A 20,990-nucleotide genomic window follows, 5' to 3' on the forward strand; every position below is an offset into this window, starting at 1 on the left:
TAGAAACACTCTAATAATGAACATAAATAGCTCTATTGTCTACCACCCATAAAAAGTAAATGGTTATTTAAAAACTGATTTTTTTGAATTTTGTTACTTTATTAATTTTGTTTCTGCACAATAAACTATCACAGCATTTGGCAGACTATAACAACGCTCATCTCACAGTTTCTGTGGGTCAGGAACACAGTCAGGGCTTAACTGGGTCCTCTAGCTCAGGGTCATTGTAAAGCTGGACTGTGGAAGGATTTTCTTCTATACTCACATGTTTGTTAGGAAGATTCAGTTTCTTGCTAGCTATTGGCTGGAGGCCACCTTGGGTACCCTGCCATGGAAGCCTCTCCAACAGGGCAGCTTGCCTCTTCCATGGGCAAGCCAGGAAGGAAACAGTGCCCTGGCAAGATGGCCATCACAATGTTTTGGAACCTAATCATGGGAGTGACATCACATCACCATGCCATATCCTATTGTCTAGAAGCAAGTCACTGGGTTCAGCCTACACTTAAGAGAGAGGACTAAGCATGGGAGTAGATACTAGGAGGTAAGGATCATTGGGCACCATGAAAGTCGGCTTCCCACAACCACTAACCATAATCAGTACAAATTCAACATAGTCCAGCAGAATGTTGTGTATGACAGGAGGTCAGTACTGCCATATTCCCAAGGAAAATGGACTCTGGCAGAGAATTTGTTAGGTTTACCTGAGTTGAATTAAAAAAAAAAAAAAAAGCATTATTCTAGAAAATTAAGGCTAAAAAAAAGAAGAAAGAAAGAAAGAAAGAAAGAAAGAAAGAAAGAAAGAAAGAAAGAAAGAAAGAAAGAAAGAAAGAAAGAAAGAAAGAAAGAAAATTAAGGCTATTATGGGGAAATATTTTCCTAGAAATAGTAATAGGAGTCTTAAAGGGAGGGACATCCAGTCAAGGGAAGGATGAAATCTGTCCCATAGGTCATCAATCAATAATGTCCAACTAAAGCATTTTATGCTTTGGGATTTTTGTAAGGTGCCTGGTGGGGCATGAAAAACATAGAAGATACAGAGGGATGAATCGTTCAAAGGGAAGATAGAACAAGCTAATACATTTAACTGCTTTAAAACAAACAAACAAAAAACCCCAAACTTTAAAATACTATTAGAGATTTTAACCCACATGTGTCAAGGAGTATAACACTGTGACCACTGAAGGTCTGGGTGTCATACCTAACTCCAGGTTCCTAGGAGAGTTTCACAATTCTTAGTGGCTATAGGGGAATGGCAATGCCAAGGCTATTTGGATGGATATACAAGGTGATTGGAGAGGAATTTGTAGGATATATCAGAAAATTAAATAACAAGCGTGTTTCAGAAGCAATAAGATATGGCATGATTGTTAAGAGCTTTGGTTCTGCAGTCAAAATAAATTTGCTTGTTAGCACCATTACTTAGTAGCTGTGTGACCTTGGGCAGGTTGCTTAATTTTTTCAGGCCTCTGTCTCCTTTAACTGGAAAATGACTTTACCAAGAGTATCTACTTTGTGGGTTTGTTTTGAGAATTAAGGGCAATAATGTATAGACCATTTAGTGACACACAGTGAATGTCCACTAAATATTACTGTATATAAACTGATGTTTGCATCAGAGAGGAGAGAGAGAGAGATGAGAGAGTGATTCAAGGCTTTGGTCAGGGATGTGGGAAGAATGCTGGTACTATTCACTGATGAAGAGTAACAGTACCAGTACCACACCAGGTGGGGTAGGGTGACATATTATTTAGGTGAGAAATTATAAGGTTAGTGTCAGGCTTGTGAAATTTGAAGTGTTAGCATGTGACAGTATCTTTATGTGTTCAGGTAAAAGGTTAAGTCAGTAGGTGACAATTGGAGATACCATGTTCTTATGACAGCTCATAGTTGATCCATCCAAGATGAGCACCTGACCCTTTCCCATGATAGTACTCCCAGTTAAAATGGATTTATTCAAGACCCATCCCCAAGCTGAGCCAATCAATATCTTTTTTTAGAGATTTGGAGTTGTGACCAAGACATTACAGCCCAGTCTACTCGTTCTTTGTATCAAAACAGATATAAACTCTGCACAAAGGAAAATGAAACTGACATACTGAAAAAGAAAGAAAAATAGGTAAGAAAGGCTACATGTTTTGAGTCCCTGATCTGAGGCTTTGCTAAGGTTCAACTTCTTTCTTGTCTAGGATACTTTTAATTAAGTATCTTTTAAATTTTTATGCTGGTTCAAGTTTGGTTGTTATTACTTGCAAATTCCCAACTAATACCAAGAAGCCATGTGTAGGTGATAATTGCGGGTGTTTGGAGTGAATGGACTCCCTGAAGGAATAGGAAGGACCTGGAAGGGAACAGAGAAGGTGCAGTGAGAATGAGAATGAATGGAAAATCAAGCTGGGGCAGGGGTGGGGGCATGGGAATTGAGGTGAGACTGGAGGGACAGGTGGCTAGCCCACTCAAATACTGGAGTGGCCAGTGAGAATGAGATCGAAGGAAAGCCCACTGAACTTAGTTTTTAATTTTAATTAAAGCTTTTAATTAAAAAAAAAGCTTTTAGTTAAGATTAGCTTCTCTTTTTTGGCATTACCACCGGTAATTTTAAAGATACCTACCATCCTCCACAGATTACCTGTAATGAAATCTCTTTTTAAAACTTTTTGGAACTTGGCAAATGGTGTTTCCTCCTTTAGTTCTTAAGAACACACATGTTCAGTGTCTGTGTTTAATTTAGAATTGTTGGGCAAGGGATTGACTGCATTAAATCTACATTGGTTATGGCTCAAATAGTCTGATCTTTTAATGGTGAGTTTACTGATCTGGGCTGAGTCAGTGTTGAGTTTAGGAACCAGCTTAGAAACAGCTGGAAGGAACATCATCGTGGCCACTACAAAAGATAGAAGGGGGTATTTCAGGCAGCTCCAGGAAGGCTAGCATGCAGACCTTCGGGCAAAGGAGTGACCCTAGTCAGATTGAAGTGTGGCCCAGAAGAATGGAGCTGATGGGAGATAGGCTTCTCTGAGGGTGGAAAAAGACTCCGAACAAGTGAATTGAGTACGTTGTAGTTGATGGCAACCAAGTAACAAAGTAGCAAATTGTCTAGCTTTTTAAACACCAGACTTGATGTAAATAAGGGTGAAACGCCTTATGGAAAGTAAAACTGAGGGTCGGCAAAACACACATTAAGAAACATAGGATACTCCTTACTCCCTGTGCTCCCTTTTGTTGTTGTTATTGTGTGGTTCCATGTATTTGTATTTGATAAGGAGATGAACTGATTTGTTCTGAAAAGTGTTTGTGTGTGTGTGTGTGTTTTAGGATAAATAGTAGTTTTATTCTTGCCCAGATTTACATTTCTGCAGGCCTAAATCACTGTGTCTTCTACTAGCCAAAAGAGTCACACAGGCCTTCTAGAAGCACTGACTGAGGCTCTGGATGAGAAAAACTCAAAGATGTCCACTAATAGTACTAGAGGCACCTCAAGGGCAGCCCCGGTGGCACAGCGGTTTGGTGCCGCCTACAGCCCAGGGCGTGATCCTGGGGACCCTGGATCGAGTCCCACATCGGGCTCCCTGCATGGAGCCTGCTTCTCCCTCTGCCTGTGTCTCTGCGCCTCTCTCTGTCTTTTTTTTTTTTTTTTTTTTTTTTTTTTTAAATTTTTATTTATTTATGATAGTCACAGAGAGAGAGAGAGGCGCAGAGACACAGGCAGAGGGAGAAGCAGGCTCCATGCACCAGGAGCCCGATGTGGGATTCGATCCCGGGTCTCCAGGATCACGCCCTGGGCCAAAGGCAGGCGCCAAACCTCTGCGCCACCCAGGGATCCCCCTCTCTCTGTCTTTATGAATAAATAAACAAAATCTAAAAAAAAAAAAAAAAAGAGGCACCTCAAGTCCTTCTGAGCTTCAGCCGTGATCAGAAGGTAGAAAACTGCATCCTCAATTTCTCTGTAACGTATCGAGACCTATTTGGACAGAAGATTGAGGCATGTAACTTCAAGTGCTCATAGAAAACGTGAGTTTCAATTAGAACTGCATATCCCCTCCTGAACTGCATCGTCCTTAGGATAAAAGGCACCGTTGCCATTATCCCCAGATTCTTTTTCTGTTGTTTTTCGGCCCTAAATTAATTACAAAGGAAACTCTCAAAATCTTCTGCCAAGATTACTTCCAAGAAAGTGATAGACCCATATTTACCCCCTACCAGGCAAATGATTAACTGATTATTATCCTGGGATTAACTCTCCTGTTGCCAGTTTGGCCTTCGCTTGTGTATGGCAAATGCCTGTCAATCCTGAGAGTAAGGGGGATGACGATGAGCTTGCTACCTAAAGGCCAGGTAGTTACCATATATAAAATTGTTTAAAGAAGTCACTGGAAACATGAGGAGTTTAACATCTAACATTGGTGGATGTGGCCACTCAAATGACAATTTTAAAAATTAGCACTACAGAAAAGTGCTTCCTGACAAATTTGGTGAAGGGAACATAAATACAAAGCAGCATCTGTTATGGTTAAAAGTGGGGAAAATGTATACATTTATACAAGCAGGACACAAAAGAAAGTAGCCAAACTGAGGAAGGTGATTATTAGAGTGGTGGGCATCTAGATAATTTTTTAAAAATTCTTGTTGATGTTATAGTATTATGAGTATAGCAAATTTAAAGTAACCAAAGTTGATGGATTTACAGCAAGTGATGGTTTTTTGCTTGAACTACAATAAAAACATCTTAACCTAAACCATGCACATAATCACTGAATCAGAGTGGCCCAAATCCAGATTCTTTGAGCCAAGCAGTTATATGGGGTGATGGATTGGTGAGGCCTCACATCCTAGGATAAGAGCCAAGAGAGCTCAGAAGGGGTAATAGGATCACTTAAGTGATCTTTCTTTCTCCATAAAGGAGGGCTAATAGCTAAATTCTAAAACTGGGCTGCTCAGAAGTTACAGGAGTACTAGGTTTGCAGCTAGTTACAAAGAGAAAAAAATAAATACACGTCAATTTCTTCTGGGAAACAGTCCATGAAGATAAACAATAACGATGGTCTGGTGATGATAAATTGTGCATAGAAAATTGATCAGAAGAAAATGAAATTTGTTTATAGAAGGAGATGGGTCTAACTTACTGGAGGTATACATGTTCTGCAAAAGCAATTAGAATTGGAGTCCTTGAAAGAAGGCCAACTCAGCTAGAAAGCAGGAAGTTTCACTTCCCTCCACGTAATGATGTAGATAAAAATATGGACATTCTATGCCTGTCTGTTTCCAATGAACATTCGTTTTGCATATTAAACTTCAAGAAGACACAGCAGTGACTTCTGAAAATCACAAAGGCTCTAGTTGAGTAGACGCAGATGGCTGTAGCAGTCCTCGATGTATGCTGAAATTTTGAGGTCTAAATTAATCTAGTGGTGAAAAGCTCAGACTTAGGAGTCATATAGATTTGGGCTTAAATTCTACTTGTTACTATCTGCATGATCGTGGGCAATGTGCTTCAACTCTCTGAGTCTCTTTCCTCATCAGTAGAGTGGGGGTATGAATACTCTCTTTGAGATCACTGTGTAGTATTGAATGAAATCTACTCAAGATAGTTTAAGAAGAAAGGAGAAATAATTGTAAGGATATGGGTGTCTTACGAACCCCTAAGGACAGGAAGTGTAGTGGGCCTCATAAACAAATGAATCTGGGAACTGAAATACAGTCTGGCACTGATGTGACTTCTGAGTCAATTAAGGCCAAATGGTCTTTGTATCATTCTTCATTCTCTCCAAAGACTTGAAAATGGATCCAACATGGCCTCTCCAGTAGAACATTTATTGGTTATAACGTTTAACACAGACCAACTTGGTGATCTATATACAACTACAAATTCTTACCAGAACGAATTTCACTGGCACAGTTTACCTAATGTCAGGTCTGAAGTCAACTGTGACCTGGTAGATAAGGATCTTGTCATATGAAGGTCAACCCCTTCATGGAATGTTAACAGTAAAGGTGTGGGAGCAAATAGAAAAGGATAGGTTTCTCTATAACTGAAACTTGACTTGCTGAGCATCAAGTGAGATAATGTACGTGAGGAATAGGGCCTGGCATGCAGCTCAAGAAATGGGAGACTGTGAAATAATACAGCTGATAGACAAGGGCCATTAAATCTCATCCACTGAATCTTTTGAAATTGTATTTTCTTGCACTTATCATCAGAGAAGGAAGCTCACAGAAACATTATCATCTCATGTCTCTGAATAATTTCTTTCGTGACTGAAGTGGCCACTATGAAAAGGACCTACCTCAGCAGCTCATGTTACTGTGATCAAGTTCTGCCCAGCTGGTGAACACTCCCGTCCTGCCTTCCATCTCTGCAGTCCCTTTGGAGCTTTCCATAGGTGTTTAATGTGAGTAGATGCCTGTTTGAAAATCTAGCTAGCAGGGGCATTTGGGTGGTCCAGTGGTTGAGCATCTGCCTTTGGCTCAAGTCATGATCCCAGGGTCCTGGGATCGAGTCCTGCCACGGGCTCCCTGCAGGAAGCCTGCTTCTCCCTCTGTCTGTGTCTCTGCCTCTCTGTGTGTCTCGCATGAATAAATAAATAATATCTTTTTTTTTAAAGCTAGCTAGCAAAATGACTAAATTATTTGGACATTTTCCTTGAGTTTATATAAAAGGCATATAGCTATTGACTAACTTTTTTTCTGACATGACTCTCTCTTCTTTCATTGATTTTTTTTAAATTTTTATTTATTTATGATAGTCACAGAGAGAGAGAGAGAGAGAGGCAGAGACACAGGCAGAGGGAGAAGCAGGCTCCATGCACCGGGAGCCCGACGTGGGATTCGATCCCAGGTCTCCAGGATCACGCCCTGGGCCAAAGGCAGGCACCAAACCGCTGCGCCACCCAGGGATCCCTTTCATTGATTTTGATGAAATTATAGAGTACCAGAAGCAAGACATAGGGTTCAATTGAAAGCTCCATTGAAGTAGTATTTATCCTTTCTGAGCCCCTCTTCTTGGTCTGTGAGAAAGTATTCCCCAAGCAGAAAGAAGCAGTCAGTCCCCCCAAAAGCCAAGCTCAGCTGAAACACAAACTACTATCCAAGATGTGCCGTTTCATTCCTGCTTGAATTGGTTGTCTATTTTTAGAATTTAAATATCCCCTTTCATTAAAGAGACATTATGAAATAGGTATGAATGCACTTTTTCTCTCACACCTGCAGCAGTTGGGTTTTCTAGGTGGGTGCTGTCTATAAAAGAAAAATTATCCGAATAAACATGTGCTCTATAATTGATACTGCATAGTAGGTAACTTCAAAAAATTCAAAAACCCAAACACACTGAATCGTTTCTCTTTGAGATAATTTGAATGTATTATTGTGCCAATGAAAGAAATACCTTCACTTGTTGGACTGTCAGGTTTGAACAACCAAGAAATATAAAGGATGGCGAAAAGTTAACTTTTCTCTGAAAGATTTTTTAGTGATTTCATAGTGGGAGACATTACCTAACACATTTCCTTCTTTTCTTACTTGCAGCTTTCCAGAATTTACCCTTCAGGGTTAAGTTCTACTTTAGTCTAAGGTCAATATTTATTTTAGAAGCAAGTGTGCCAATGCAATTGTTAGAAGACATCTCATAGAAAACCAGGACACATGAGGTATGAGAGGAAACACACACTTCACACATGTCAGTGAAATGATTATGGTTACCTCTGGTTTAGGCTGGAGAACCTGAGGGAGAGGTCCAATCTTCAACCTGGTTTGGGATAATATTAGGAAACTATATTTGCCCTGCCTGGACCCAATCCACTCCAGTGCAGACTTCCTGAAACTGCCCAAATGGCCTTGTTAGACTGGACTTAGCAGGCCCTCCACTGCTAGGGAGTAAAGATACGGTTTCATGGTGGGCACATCACATCTCGCTTACATGTTCAGTATTGTATGGACATTGTGGAGAACATCAGAGGTGCTCTTGTTATTAAATGGCTAGGATAAGGACAGATGGAGAGAAGGAACCAGACCTTAATCCTGATGCTCAAGTGGCCTGTTCTGAGCCTTATATCAGTGGCCACTATCTTGTCAACTCAAACTTCTTTCCCAAGCCTGACCTGTGTGTCTCACTGCCCGTTAGGTATCTCCAGTTGGAAAATCCACAGAGGTTGGCATGTCCCAAAATTGAACTCATGATGTTTCTTTCCAAATCATATACCTCCATTCACGAATGGGTTTCAGTGTCCATTCGCATGCCTAAGCCAGAAACCTGGGAGTTACTCTTAGCGATTCCTCTTCTATTTGTCTCTGTGTTTAGTTTCACTCAGGCCAGTTCTACCTCTCAGTAAACCTGTGACTTTGTGGCTTGCACTATTCTTGGGCTCTTTTAAAGTCCACCAACTAGAGTAATTTCTTAATTAAGAAATTGGTTAGTTTCCTAAAAGTGAGTCATTCAAAAAAATACAAATGAGGGAGCGCCTGAGTGGCTCAGTCAGTTGAGCATCTGCCTTCCACTCAGGTCATGATTCTGGGGTCCTGGGATGGAGCCCTGCATCTGGCTCCCTTCTCAGCAAAGTGTCTGCTTCTCCATCTGCCATTGTTCCCTGCTCGTGCTCTGTGTTTCTCTCAAGTAAGTAAATAAAATTTAAAAGTACATATAAATGAATTTTCTGTAAGAAAAGTGGCAGCATCAGAGGTATATCTATCCAAATAAGTTAGAATAGCCATATTGTAGTCATGTAAACTATAGAGAATTTCTAGAAAAATAAATGTACCAAGTATTTTTTTTTTCATTAAAAAAATGTTAATGACAGTGGCCCAACAAACTACTGATTCAAGCTTCGCTATCCTCAAACTCTGATGCGCTTACAAGTTCCCTGGAGACCTTGATAAATTGCAGATTCTGATCTAGTTGGTCTGGGATAGGGCCTGAGTCTATTTATTCATGAGAGACACAGAGAGAGCAGCAGAGACATAGGCAGAGGGAGAAGCGGGCTCCCTGTGGAGAGCCTGATGCAGGACTTGATCCGGGGACCTCAGGATCCCTACCTGAGCTGAAGACAGAGGCTCAACTGCTGAGCTACCTAGGTGCTCCTGTTCATTCACATTTCAAAGAATTCTTGCCCCACATCATCTCTATCCTACTGGAGGAAGTTTCAGTCTTGGCTCTTACAGATTAGCAATAATGTGCTACTTTCCCTCTGGAAGGGAATCCCTCAGATGACCCGTTCACATTTTTTCATGGTAGGTAATAACCTCTATTTTTATACCAAGGGTAGAAGCTTCAACTTGCATGAATCCCAGTGGCATTAAGTGACATTTTACAGACATGTGAACTCTTAAAAGATTAAAAAATAAGAAAGAAAAACACCACTCTGGGAATACATGTGTTCACAGCGTGTGAACATAAAATCCCTTCAACAGCCACTGAAATGTCACTTTCCAACCTCCTTAGCCACTCTCAGTGGGAGAGAGCTTCCATTGGACAGCAAAAGACTCCGAAAACATCGTCAGGCAATACAAACCTAGTTATCCTGGACATAACACATGAGTATTTTCCCTAAGACAATTGTGAAGTTTTCCATCACTTTATTTTGAAAATGCAAAGAGTTGTAAAGGCTGATATTTCCCTAAGACAAAATTTTTATATATTTTTTACCCGGAGAAGATCATGCTATATGTACATCAGCAGCTTGCACTTTTTTCACTTAATGTTGATATTGGGCATCTTTATGGATACTATAGTTTTTAGCATATGGTTTTTGATACCTGAGTAACCCTTTTAAAAACATATTTTTATGCATTTTGAAATTGTAGTTAAAATCCTTTTGGCCTGAGGTGGAGGGTTCATATTCATTAATTGAAAAAAATTAGTCATATGACTCGGAATTACATTGGATTGCTAACACTTCTGGAATGCTCCCTCTATACCAGATACTAATACTAACTGCGTTACAAGCATTATTGCATTACATTCTGAGGCAAAATTTAATGTAGGATGTTTCAGGCTACTATGCAGAAGCAAATCGCTGCTCTGAGCTGTCTGCCAAAACCATTCTGCCTTCAGCATTGTGTTTCCTTATTTGTCCTAGCATTTACAGTGACAAAAACAAGCCTTGACTTCTTATGAAATATTAGTTCTATTTAAAACTGAATATTAACTACTTATTGCTAATGACAGGAATGAAGAGAAAAAGAGAAGACAGTCTAAAGAAAATCACTTGGATAGATGAATTAGTGGCACGTCATTTTGGCAGTGTTTCAGGCCAGCTCCATAACCAACTTTATCATTATGAAAGAATTTCAGTGGGCATTCCTGCTTAGGTGCAAGACTACTCAAGTGGAAGAGCAAGATCTAATAAAAAATGAAAAATTATTTACTTTACAGTAGTTAGGCAGGCACAGGATAGGAAGCTCTAAATGGAAATGGAAAGTTATTTGGGAGAAAGCCAGGTACTTCTGTAGGCACTGCCATGGTCATCAGATGGGTGATTTACAAGGACCAATCCCTGGTGAATGCCGAGGCCTGTTGTACCGGGTCCTTTGAATTGGTCTTCCCTCTGTTCCCTCTGGCACTAATCTAGTTCAAGTTTCTGTGATTTCTCATCTAGGCTGTTAGAGCAAACTCCCACTTGGTCTCACTCCCATGCCCGCCCTGACCCAGCTCATTTTTTACACTGGTGACAAACCCGCCTTTAAAAATGCAGATCTGACTTTGTCATTCCTCTACAAATCCTTCAGTGATGCTCTGTCAAGTACAGGGTGAATGGAGTCTCAGCACTCTTCTTGGCACACGAGTTCCCCACAGCCTGCCCTCTCTTCTCTCTTCACTCACTTTCCCCTACCCCTTGACTCTGTGCTCCAGAAATACCATGCTGCATACAGTTCCCCAAAATATACTAGGGCACTTCATTCTCAGGGGGCCATACGCCACTCTTTGCATCTGGAACCACTGGTTACTGTGGCCATCTCCAATGCATGTACTATCTGTTTTGCTTACTTATTCTCAGAACCTAGCGCAGCACTTACAATATATGTGGAATAAATGCCCCCCCCCCTTTATTTCTTCTCCTACCTCCTCTGTGTTAACTACGATACCTGTAACATGCCTCAGGTGATGCAATTTTTTTTTTCATCATATGGCAATTTTTTATGTCCCCGTCTTCTCCTATTAGAGAGTAAAGGGGTTGAAGTTTGTAACTGAAGACAATTTCCCATTCATCTTTGTGGGGTAAGTATTTAGCACAGAGTCAGAGTTCAGTAGTTTTTTGGTTGGTTGGTTGGTTGGTTGGTTGATTGATTTTTACATGGATTTCAGTATATGACTTTTTCTTCTATGTATTTATTCATTTTCAGATAAATTCTTCTAGGTGGGATTCCCTCAGCCGAAAGGTATAAACATATTTTTGCTTCTTAATACATATGACCAGATTGCTCTCAGGATGTCACCAGTTAAGTGTTTCATTACTTCGGAATGCCAGCAGTACCATATGAATGCATTCAATATTACCACAACTTCATTTATATCTGTTGGATGGTTTTAATATTTATTATTTTTAAAAATAATCTAGTAGGATTATGTGCATGGCAAATGGCATGGCAGATTGTTTTTAGATAGATTTTTTTCAGTTTTTCTAAGCTGCTTACTTCAAAAAGAGAAAGGAAAAATCTGGAAGAGTGCAGGGAAGGAGGAACCTCCAGGGTGTGCTGGGATCACATCCAGAAATTTCAGCACATTTCTCTTCAGTGCTCCCCCACTTTCATTCTATTGGCTTATTATTTTAGCATTGGAAGTCCAACCTGCCTCGGGTTGGACTTTCAAACAGGTCACTCTTCAAAGATGAGTCGAACTTTTGTTGTATATGAGATTAATCTAGAGAAGTTATCCTTAATTAGGATGAGTAATTGAGGCAAACCCTCTTTTTCAACTTTTCCAGCTCTGGTTAGGCAGCTTTCCAACATTTTCTTGAGTTCATGGATGATTTCTGACTTTTAGACATTTTAGTTCACTGAAGTGACATTTAGTAACATCGAAGTCCTCTGGGTCTGTCTTCCTCATCCTCACCTTCTAGGTCTCTGAGCCATTTGAGGTAGGAAATATACCTGAATGACAATCTCACACCCACGCTGAAAACGTACCTACTAAGCGACTAAGTTCGCATCTTTCTGAATCTGCAGAACCTGCGGTAGAGCCTCTTGCTCTTTACTTTCCTAAGAATCCCGGGATGCTAATCAAGGGTAGGGGAGGTGGGTGGAGAAAAGAGAAGCGCGGAGCAGGGGAAAGGAAGCACTCGTGGCAGCTATTGCCGTTCTCATCAGACTTTCTGTTTGGATAGCACATCACATTTGGCTGGGCCTGAAAAGCAAAATCCTCTATTTAATGAGCCAATAAAATGCCTGGAGCACCAGTGGGCTTGGGGAGGCTTGACTCTCCACTAAGCTAAAAGCCGCTAATTGAGCCCGTGTGCCAGCTGGGACCTGGAGGTTTCTACTCAAAGAGCCGTGGCTTTAACATTTTTTTTCCTTCTTCCCCTCTCATGTACAGCCAGCTTCTGATGAGGACTCCGATTCTCCCGAGAGTTAACTGCTATCACCTCAATTATTTTGATTAACCCTTAACTCTGAGAGTCTCCATTTACTGACATGCCACATTAACGGCAATACTCCCGGGTAAATGCCTGCGGGGGGACGGGATAAGCCGGGTCCGATGCCAGGACCATGAGGTTGAACCTTTTTATTTTATTTTATTTTTTTAAGCTTGAAATCGAATTGTGACTGTTTCTGCTTCAGAAACACACAAGGGAGAAGAAAAGGTTAGCAGGAAAGACCATTTCATATAATTTTAAGTTAATCTCCCCCTTCAAGTGACAAGTTTGGCTGTGAGATTGCTTTAGTGGGGATTTTTTAAAAAACAAATTGAAGGGAGTCCATTCCTCCATCGTGTGTTTAAATAATTTGCACAAGATATCTGACCCATCATTCCTGGAAGTCCCCAGTATGTGTGCCCTGAGTTAGAGTTGATTCTGCTGGGAGTTTTACATGAACTCTTTCCTGAGATTTGTGGGCTGGTGGTAGAGAATTGTCCTGCGTATTTAAGAAACTTAAAACAGCAAAACAAACAAACAAAAAACAAAACAACAACAACAAAAAACACCCACAAACCATTATTGCCTTAGTTATTCAGGCTGCTATAACAGAATGCCATGGACCGGATGCTTCTAAACAACAGAAATTTATTTGAGTCCTGGAGGCTGGTAAGTCCAGGATCAAGGCACCAGCAAATTCAGTGTCTGATGAAAGAAAGCCAGAGTCCTGGTTCATAGATGACTCTCTTCTTAATGCCCTCACATTTGGAGTCTCTTTTATAAGGGTACTAATCCCATTCACCAGAGCCTAACCTTGTGATCTAATCACTTCTTTAAAGGCTCCACCTCCTAATATCATGATGATGGGTATTAGGGATTAACATATGAATGCTGAGGGTACACAAACCTTCAGTTTCCAGCAATTATGATAGACTAGCTCAACTATAATCGTGGACTTAGAAGCCTAATGTGGTTTTCTTTGAGCTTGATCCAGAACTTGGATCCTATGGTGTGAGATATGATTAAAGAAACTAATTGTCCAAAGTCACTGAGGATCTGGTAGGTTTCTCAAGGTGCATGGAAAGAAATTCAAGGAAATATTCTATAATGATTTCTTTTTTTAAAAAGATTTTTAAAATTTATTTATTAGAGAGAGAGAGAGAGAGAAACAGGCAGAGGGAGAAGCAGGCTCCATGCAGGGAGCCTGACGTGGGACTCGGTCCCAGGTCTCCAGGATCACGCCCTGGGCGGAAGGAGGAGCTAAACTGCTAAGCCATCGCAGTTGCCCTCTATAATGATTTCTATGTCAAGTTTAATACCTACTATGACTGCACATCCTCAAATTTTATATAGGCAATGGGCAAATTTAAGTCATTACAACTTAGGAAAGTACATTCTATTATAGACAAGAGCAGCTTTGTCAATCTTTTGCCATTTCTTTTGCAAAGATATTTCATACTACATTATTCTTCTTTCATTTAAAAACATCTTTAGGGCATTTGATATAATTATCTAGTATAGTTATATAGGATAAAAGGGTCTGTTTAGCATATTTTAGTCAGGAAATAATTCCCCTCTGGTCTATATTTGCACACTGTCTGTACACACAGTCCAGCCAATTGGGAAACCAACTTGAAGACTCATCTTCTAGAGGAATTTTTCCCTTCTTTTTTTTTAAAGGGGGGATGCAGAGGGAGAGGGAGAGAGAGAAGCCCAAATAAGTTCTATACCCAGCACAGAGCCCGAAGTGGGGCTCGATCTCACAACTGGAAGATCATGACCTGAGACGAAATCAAAAGTTGGACACTTAACTGACTGAGGCACCCAAGCACCTCGCTTTTGTCTCCTTCCTGTTGCCCTTTGTATCTCATTTCTTCTACATTAATCTCATTTCATTTGAGAACTAGAATTGATATTTCAGAAGAAGTTAAGAAATTAAAAATTGCAAATGAAGGAGGTAAACAGTGAATAAACGGCAAGTCATGCCTAGAAAGTCCTGCTCAGACACCCCCCCCAACCATATTTAAAGGGGTTTTGAGGCTCCTGTATGGAGCTCCTCATGTGTTCTTAATTACAAATCATTCTCATGTTTAAGGGCTTTCCTCCATAAACCAGACTCTTTTTCAAGAAGGTACACATGGCAAAACTTCGTTTGGAAATAAAAATTTCATTTGTATCCATTAAAACTTAAATTGAGGGCAGCCCAGGTGGCTCAGTGGATTAGCATCACCTTCAGCCCAGGGTATGATCCTGGAGTCCCAGGATCGAGTCCCACGTCGGGCTCCCTGCATGGCGCCTGCTTCTCCCTCTGCCTGTGTCTCTGCCTTTCTCGCTCTCTGTGTCTCTTGTGAATAAATAAAATCTTAAAAAAAAAAGAAAAAACTTAAATTGAGATCCATCACTGTTGAATAAAACTGGAATCAGTAATAGTTGATAAAATTAATATAGCCATGTATTAAAAACAATTTATTAAAGTAAGTTCCAGAGATTCACTTTAAAATTGAGAACAGATTTTCTTGGCTTTAAGTTTTGAAATCAATCCATATGCTTTAATCCTTCCACTTACCTCAATTGTTCTCAAATGTTGGTGTGCATGAATCAGAAGCAGCTGAAGGGCTTGTTAAAACCCAGATTGGTGGACCCCACTCTGAGTCCTGATTCAGTAAGGCTGGGTTAGGGCCAGAGAATTTGAATTTCTAAAAGTTCCCAGGTGTGATGGGCAAAACTCTAAAGATGTCCTACCAGGAATCCCATCCCCTGGTTATACAATTAGAATCTAGCCTGGGAACTGCTGTGGAGAGCCTTTGCAGATGGGATTCTGGTTGCTAATCAACTGACTTTAAAATAGGAGATTATCTTGGTTTATCTGGGTGGACTCAATGTAACCACATGAGCCCTTAAAAGCAAGAGGGGAGGTCAGAGAGAGTTCAAGCATGAGAAACATTCACTCTGTCCTTGCTAGCTTTGAAGATAGAGGGGGCAGTAAGCCAAGGATGTGGTTGGCTTCTGGAAACTGAGAACAGCTTCAAACACCCCAAGGAAAGAGACCTCAGTCCTACATGGAACTGAATTCTGACAACAACCTGAATGAGCTGGAAAGGGGATTCATTCCCAGAACTTCTAGAAAGAAGTGCATCCCTGATGACACCTTGATTTTGGCCTTGTGAGACTCTTAACAGAGGACCAGCTGAGCCATGCTATGCCCAGACATCTGGCCTACAGAAACTGTGAGATAATAAATTTCTGTTATTTCCATCATTAAATTGGTGATAATACGTTAGAGTGGCAATAGAAAATTAACACACATGGTAATAACGCTGCTGCTGGTCCCAGAAACACAACTGGAGAATCACTGGCTTCTTTTTTTATAAATCTTATTACCAACTTACAACTTCTAAAAAAGTTTAATCATTTGCTTTGTTTTTCTAGAGAGTAAACACTAAGGTGAAGGTTGCTATTTTTATTACTTAAAATGAAATTATATGTAAAATGTTTAGAAGAGTACCTAGCCCTTGCTGAGTGTTCAGGAATGAGTAGCTGTAATAATAACTTACATGAGTAGGTGACATTTACCTAAAATGCTCTCTGCCAGGCATTGTGCTAATTATTTACAATGAATTTGCCTCATATTAACTCAATGAGGTAGATGCAATCATTGTTCTCATTCTATAGATGTGCAAACTGAAGTTCAGAGGAACCTTGCCCAGAATCAGGCAGTGAATGAAAAATGGAGGTGATAGGTAAACACAGGCAGTTTGATTCTAGAGCCTAAACTCTTCATGGCTATTGATTTCTTATATTTTTTTTCACAGCTGATTACGCATTCATCTTGTTTACCACTCAAGCTAAACATTCCTACATAGTTCTACAAAATAATAAAGCTTAAGCTATATAATTTTGTCTTTTTCAAACTCTGCTAACATCATAAAGCATATCATTCACTGAGCCAGAATCTATTGAACAACTAACTGCATGGCAGGCTCTATGCTGGGATTGAGTTTACAGATTTGTGAGTGGTTCCTACCCCGCTGAATTTATAAAATCGGCAATCATCAAAGTATGTAGAGAAACACTATAGAGTATTCCTAGTAAAATCAGAAACAGTACATCAATGCTATAATCGTTATTATTTACCATGACACTTGTAGTTGCAATGCAACTAGATTTGCCCGAATTAGCAAATAAAAATATAGGACAGCCAGTTTAATATGAATTTCACAAAAACAAAATAATTTTTTAGTATTGATATTTGTAAAATATTGGATGGGAAATACTTAATCTATTGTTTAACTGAACAAATAATTTTTGGTCCTTTATTTTATCTGGCAGATAGACTAAAGAAAACTAAAGATATAGGACTATAATTTGCAACTAATCAACTGAAAAACTATTAGTAGCAACAGAAGATAAGTTAAATGGCGATAAAATATATAAAAGTCAATGGCTTTTGCATACACTAATCGTAATTAGTTGGAAAATGTAACAGATAATAGTACTTCTTAAGTTTGTTAAATTGAGATATATTGGACATATTATACTGCATTAGTTTTAGGTGTACAACATAATGACTTGATATATGCATATTATATGATTACCATAATAAGTTTAATTAACAACAATAACCACACATAGTTATAATTTTTTCTTGTGATGAGAACTTTTAAGATCTATTCTCTTGGCAACTTCCAAATATACAAAGCCATATTGTTAACTGTAATTATCATGCTACATATTACGTCTATAGTACCTTTTAATCTTATAACTGCAAGTTTGTACCTTTTGACCAGTTTACCCATTTCTTCCACCCCCAACCCCCAACCCTTCTTGCCTCTGGCAACACCAATCTTTTCTCTGTCTCTATGAGTTTGGTGTTTTTAGATTCCACATGTAAGTGAGATAATACAGTATTTGTCTTTCTCTGTCTTCTTTTACTTATAATGTCTCCGAGGTCCATCCATGTTGTCACAAATGGCAAGATTTCCATCTCTTTTACCCCTGAACAATATTCCATTGTGTGTGTGTGTATACACATACCACATTTTCTTTATCCATTTATCCATTAATGGGCACTTTGGTTGTTTCCATGCCTTAGCTATTGTAAATAATGTTGCCGTGAACATGGCGGTGCATACATCTCTTCAACATAGTGATTTCATTTCCTTCAGATATATACCCAGAAGTGGGACTCCTGGGTCCTATGGTAATTCTATTTTAATTTTTTGAGGAACCTTCACACTGTTTCCATAGAGGCTGAGCCAATTTACATTCCCACGAACAGTGCATAAGGGTTCTTCTGTCTTCACATCCTGGCCAACACTTGTTATTTCTTGTGTTTTTATAATAGCTATTCTAAAAGGTGTGAGGTGATATTTCATTGTGGTTTTTGATTTGCATTCCCCTGATGATCAGTGACAGTGAGCATCTTTTCAGGTAACTATTGGCTATTTGTATGATATATATCATGAAGCCATTATCAGATAGGATTTGCAAATAATTTCTTCCATTCGATAGGCTGCCTTTTTATTTTGTTGATGGTTTCCTTTGCTGTGCAGGAGTTTTTTAGTTTGATGTCCTCCCACTTGTTTCTTTTTGTTCTTGTTGCTTTTGGTGCCAAATTTAAAAAATCATTGCCAAGACCAATGTCAAAGAGCTTACTACCTATGCTTTCTACTGGCAGTTTTAGGTTGTAGATCTTATGTTCAAGTCTTTAAATTATGTTCACTTTACTGTGTGTGTGTGTGATAAAATAGTCCATTTTCATTCTTTTGAATGTGGTTGTACAGTTTTCCCAACAGCATTTATCAAAGAAACTAACCTTTCCTCATGGTATATATTCTTGGCTCCTTTATTATAAATTAAGTGACCATATATATGTGGTTTAATTTTGGGGGCTTTCAATTCTGTTCCCTTGATCTATATGTCTGTTTTATGTCCATACCATCCTGTTTTGATTAGGATATCTTTGTCATATAGTTTGAAATCAGGAATTGTGATGTCTGCAGTTTTGTTCTTTCTCAAGATTGCTTTGGCTATTTGGGATCTTTTGTAGTTCTATGTAAATTTTAGGATCCTTTATTCTTTCTGTGAAAAATGCCATTGAAATTTTGATAAAGATTGAATTGAATCTGTATATTTTTGAATACTACAGACATTTTAATATCCTTCCAATCCATGAGCATTGAATATCTCCACTTATTCATATCTTATTTCATCCATGTGTTGCAGTTTTCAATGTACAGGTCTTTCATCTCCTTGGTTAAATTTATTTCCAGGTATTTTATTTGATTCAATTGAATAGCATTGTATTTTTAATTTCACTTTCTGATAGTTTATTATTAGTATATAGAAATACAACTCATTTTTCTATATTGATTTTTTTTTTTGTATCCTGCAAACTTGCTGAATTTTTTTATTAGTCCCAACAGTTTTGTGGCATCTTTTTTTTTTTTTAATCTTTTTAACCACTTTGGCTAGGACTGCTAATACTATAAAGAAAAAAATAGTGAGCAGACATCCTCATCTTGTTCATGATCTTAGAAGAAAAGCTCTGAACTTTTCACTGTTAGAGTATGATGTTAGCTGTGAACTTATGTTATATTGACCTTTATTGTGTTGGAATATGTTCCTTGTATAGTTGGTTTGTTGAGAGTTTTTATCATGGATGTTGAAATTTGCCAAATGCTTTTTCTGCATCTGTTGAAATGATCATCCAATTTTCATCCTTTTATTTTTTTAATCAAAGTATAATTAATGTACAGTGTTAGTTTCAGATGTATAATTATTTAGCAATTCTGTATATTACTTAGTGCTCATTGGAATGAGCGTACTCTTAATCCCCTTTATCATCCATTCCCCCCATCTACCTTCCCTTTGGCAACCACCAGTTTGTTCTCTGTATATTAGAATCTATTCTGTTTGTCTCTTTTTAAAATTTGTTTTCTTTCTTAAATTCCATATATAAATGAAGTGATATGCTATTTGCTTTTCTTTGTCTATTTCATGTAGCATTATGCCCTCCAGGTCCATCCATGTTATTGCAAGTGGCAAGATCTCATTCTTTTTTATGGGTAAATAATATTTCATTGTATATGTTTACCATGTCTTTAAGCATTCATCTATAAATGGACACTGGTTTGCTTCCATAACTTGGCTATTGTAAGTAATGCTGTAATAAACATGTGGGTGCATATATCTTTTAAATTAGTGGTTTCATTTTCTTTGGGTAAATATCCAGTAGTGGAATTACTGGATCATATGGTATTTCTATTTTCAATTTTTTGAGGAAACTCCATACTGTTTTTCACAGTGGCTGCACCAGTTTGCATTCCAACCAACAGTGTGTGAGCACTCTTTGTTTGTTTGTTTGTTTGTTTACATCCTCATCAACACTTGTTATTTCTTGTCTTTTTGATGTTAGCCATTCTGACAGGTGTGAGGTGATATCTCATTGTAGTTTTGATTTACATTTCCTTGACGATTAAGGATGTTGAGCATCTTTTCATGTGTCTGTTTGCCATTGTATGTCTTCTTTGGAAAAATATCTATTAAGCTCTTCTGCCCATTTTAAGTTGTATTATTTTATTTACTTATTTTTTGTGGTGTTGAGTTGTACAAGTTCCTCATGCACTTTGGATATTAAGCCCTTATTAGATATATCCTTTGCAAATATCTTCTATTCAGTGGGTTGCCTTTCTATTTGGTTGATGAATTCCTTCACTATGCAAAAGCTTTTCATTTTGGTGTAGTCCCAGTAGTTTAATTTTGCTTTTGTTTACCTTGCTTGAGGAAACCTCTAGAAAAATGTTTCTATAGCTAATGTCAAATTACTGTCTATGTTTTCTTCTAGGAGTTTTATGATTTCAGGTCTCACATTTAGATCCTTAATCCATTTTGACTTTATTTTGGTATATGGTGTAAGAAAATGCACCAGTTTTATTCTTTTGCATGTAGCTTTCCAGTTTTCCCAGCACCATTTGTTGAAGAGACCATCTATCATTTGTTAATACACATTGTGCTACACCCTGATTAATTTGCATCCCTAGAAGACATCTCACCATGGTCATGGTGTATGATCGTTTAAATATATTGTTGAATTCAGTTTGCTAATACTTTATTGAGGGTTTTTTGCATCTGTGTTCATCAAATATTTTGGCCTGCAATTTTCTTTTCTTGTAGTGTCCTTGTCTGGTTTTGGAATCAAAATAATAATGGCCTTGTAAAATGAGTTTCTATATTTTTTGAAAGATTTTGAGAACAGTTGGTGTTAATTCTTCAAATGTTTGGTAAGGTTCACCTGTTCTGGACTTCAATTTGTTGAGAGCTTTTCCATTACTGATTCAATCTCTTTACTAGTAATTGATCTGTTCAGATTTTCTATTTCTTCATGATTCAGTTTTTGTAGGTGTGTGTTTCTAGAAATTTACTTCTAGGTTG

At 38.6% G+C, this 20,990-nt stretch overlaps 1 long non-coding RNA gene across 2 annotated transcripts in view; it reads left to right on the forward strand.

Moving 5' to 3' along the window:
• Positions 1-474: 474 nt before the first annotated feature.
• Positions 475-20,990, forward strand: part of LOC111093580 — a 77,895-nt gene continuing 57,379 nt past the window's right edge. The window contains exons 1-4 of one of the 2 annotated variants that reach the window (XR_005382735.1): positions 475-541; positions 6,196-6,386; positions 7,519-7,640; positions 11,329-11,364. This is a non-coding gene — a long non-coding RNA (uncharacterized LOC111093580). The remainder of the gene's footprint in view (positions 542-6,195; positions 6,387-7,518; positions 7,641-11,328; positions 11,365-20,990) is intronic. The other variant, XR_005382734.1, reaches the window with a different exon arrangement.

The sequence above is a fragment of the Canis lupus genome, chromosome 32 (assembly GCF_011100685.1).
Source record: "Canis lupus familiaris isolate Mischka breed German Shepherd chromosome 32, alternate assembly UU_Cfam_GSD_1.0, whole genome shotgun sequence".
Classification (NCBI taxonomy): domain Eukaryota; kingdom Metazoa; phylum Chordata; class Mammalia; order Carnivora; family Canidae; genus Canis; species Canis lupus.